Source organism: Corvus brachyrhynchos, unplaced genomic scaffold, assembly GCF_000691975.1.
Source record: "Corvus brachyrhynchos isolate BGI_N302 unplaced genomic scaffold, ASM69197v1 scaffold149, whole genome shotgun sequence".
NCBI lineage: Eukaryota > Metazoa > Chordata > Aves > Passeriformes > Corvidae > Corvus > Corvus brachyrhynchos.
The window spans coordinates 161165-164050 of NW_008240021.1; the positions used below are offsets into that span (position 1 = coordinate 161165).

Sequence of the window (2886 nt, forward strand, 5' to 3'; positions counted from 1 at the left end):
AGGAATCCTTCCCTTTCCAGAGGGGGTCCTCACAGGATGGATGTAGATCAGGCTGGGATCTGACCTAAGAAAATACTTGGAAAACTTTTTTAAGCCCTGCGTAGATGCACCCTTTGGACATGGGAATAGGACTCCTGGTGGATCCATGTGACAGGGGAGGAGGAATGGGAGAGCTGCCTCTGCCTTTCCATGCAGGAGAGAGCTTTCCACTGAGGATGGGAATTTGAAGTCCCAGAAATCCACCCTGTGAGCTGGCTGCTCACACAGCCAGGTGTTGGTATCCAACCCTGCTCCATCCAACCCTGCTCCATCCAACCTGGTAGTTTGGCCCAGGTGAAGCTCTCCTTTCCCAAGGAATCAGGCAGCCCTGGCTTTGTGGAAATGCTGCACCTTCAGAAATGCTGGAGATGGGAAGGCATTGGAGAAGAGCTCCAAGGCGTTCCCAGCTCAGTGTGGCTCTCTCTGGTGGCTTTGGGAAGGGAATCCAGCTGGATCTTCCTTGTGTTCAACCAGACCTGCACAGAAAAGCCTGCGAGAGCTTTCAGTGGCCTCTTCCTCCTCAGTGCTCAAGGCTGGGCCAGTTTCCCTCCTCTTTGTGGCTCAAGTTCCTCTGGGAACTGCTTCCTGGAGAATTTCATTCCTGAGGCAGCTGCTCTTCCCAAGGAGGGGACACCAGGAGCACCTCTGGTGGGGCCACCAGCAGGAGCAGCTGTCAAAGGAAGCCAGACTCGTCAGGTTGAGAGTTCATGGAATCCTGGAATGGTATGGATTGGGAGAGACCTTAAAGTTCATCCAGTCCCACTGGGTGGATGGGCACCTCCCACTGTCCCAGGCTGCTCCAAGCCCCAATGTCCAGCCTGGCCTTGGGCACTGCCAGGGATCCAGGGGCAGCCCCAGCTGCTCTGGGCACCCTGTGCCAGGGCCTGCCCACCCTCCCAGGGAGGAATTTCATTGGAATATCCAAATTCCTTTTGGAATACCCAAGTTCTGGTCTCCTCCCCTGGTCTCTCAACTCCTGGGTCATGGCTGTGTGAACACCTTGTCCCAGACCCCCAGGGTCATTTTTTGGGTTCACCTCAGGTGTTGGGAAGGTCAGGGATCCCTTCAGCTGCCATTCCCAAATTCCTACTGGTTTATCCTGCACTTTGGTCAGCTCTGATTCCACAAAAGACTGGATTTGATCCGTGTACTCAAGAGTTGCTCTCAATGATCCTGTGGGTCCCTTCCAGCTCAGGATATTCTGTGTTCTCCCTCTTTTTCCTGTGTTTCCCTGATTGTTCTGTCCTGGAATTGGGTCATTAACATCTTTCTTAAAACATTCAGAACGTGAGGCAGCACCAGACTCACTCTGGCAACCCAAACAAGTGAAAACCCCCGGAAGATTTAATGCCCTTTTTCCCTCTCCCGTGGTAAAATGTCAGGATTTGAGGAGAGAAAATGTTTCCAGCTGTGCACAGAAGGGGTTTGATTTGAGTGACCGCAATTTCAGACTCTCGATTGTGTTCTCATTCCCCCTCTCTCTTTCTTTACCAACAGCCTGGTATCATTTATTTCAAATTCTCCCTGTTTTCGTTGGAATGCATTTAATTGGCTTGGAAGGAGGATAATCTCTTGAAGAAAAACATGCTTCGCATGGAAAGAACTCCTTTAAAGCTTGGCAAAAAAAAGCAGATAATGGCCAAATTCTTCGAATGCTCCATTGTGCCAAAAACTGCTGGAATTGGTCAAATCCTACCATCAAAGGGTGATGTATTTATGATTATTTATGTTGATTATTAATTAACGTATATAGCTGGGAGAGTGTAATTAGCCCTGCTCTTGTACAGCCAGGGAATGTTCACTGCAACAGCACAAACCACACACAATTGGCTGCGTTGGAGTTGGAGCGGGGAAGGAAAAATTCCTGGGTTTCAGGCAAAACCCTTTGGCCCACAAACCTTTCATCAAATCTGCAGGAATAACTTGTTTGGTTCGGGTTGCCCCCTCCCCATATCCCACAAATCCCCCGCTGGATTATGGAGAGGCTGAAATGAGGGTTGGGGTTTGTTATGGAACTTCAGGTCAGGGGCTGGAAATCAGGGATAGGATGGATTTCCATGTTCCTGGTTGGCCACAGGCATTGTCTTGGAGGATGGATGGGCACAGCAATGGATCTCACTCCTGAATCCCAGAATCCCAGGATCATTGAGGTTGGAATCACAGAATGGTTTGGGTTGGGAGGGACATTAAAGCCCATCCAGTGCCACCCCTGCCATGGCAGGGACACCTCCCACTGTCCCAGGCTGCTCCAAGCCCCAATGTCCAGCCTGGCCTTGGACACTGCCAGGGATCCAGGGGCAGCCCCAGCTGCTCTGGGGATTCCATCCCAGCCCTTCCCCACCCTCACAGGGAAGGTTTTCTTCCCAATATCCCATCTAACCCTGCTCTCTGGCAGTTTAAAATTCCCCCTTGTCCTGTACGTACCCTTATAAAAAGTCCTTCCTCACCCCTGTGGAAACATGGAAGAAATAGGAAGATTTTGGGATGCACCAGAGAAGTAGAATCAGAGAATCCTGGATTGATCTGGGTTAGAAAGAGCCTTAAAAATCATTCAGTTCACCCCAGCCTGGCCCCGCAGCTGGTGCTGGGTGTGGAACAAGTGCTCAGATCCTACTGAGAAGGGCACAGCCTTTGCTGGGACAGAGGAGTGGAACCATCCCCAGATTCCTGCTTTGTGGGGAGAAGATTCCTCCTGGATCTCAAGGCAAGGGGTTGGGAGCAGAATGAGCTCAGCAGGTTCCCAGCCAGGCCCCTCTGAGGGACACTTTGCTGTCACCCCTGTCCTGACAGGAACAGCTCACCCAGGATGGGCTGCAGGGACACAGGGAGGTACTCGAGGAAGGAACA

At 51.4% G+C, this 2886-nt stretch overlaps 1 long non-coding RNA gene across 2 annotated transcripts in view; it reads left to right on the forward strand.

Moving 5' to 3' along the window:
• Positions 1-2886, forward strand: part of LOC108448923 — a 22791-nt gene that overhangs the window by 18588 nt on the left and 1317 nt on the right. For both annotated transcript variants that reach the window (XR_001865005.1, XR_001865006.1), the window contains exon 3: positions 1537-1744. This is a non-coding gene — a long non-coding RNA (uncharacterized LOC108448923). The remainder of the gene's footprint in view (positions 1-1536; positions 1745-2886) is intronic.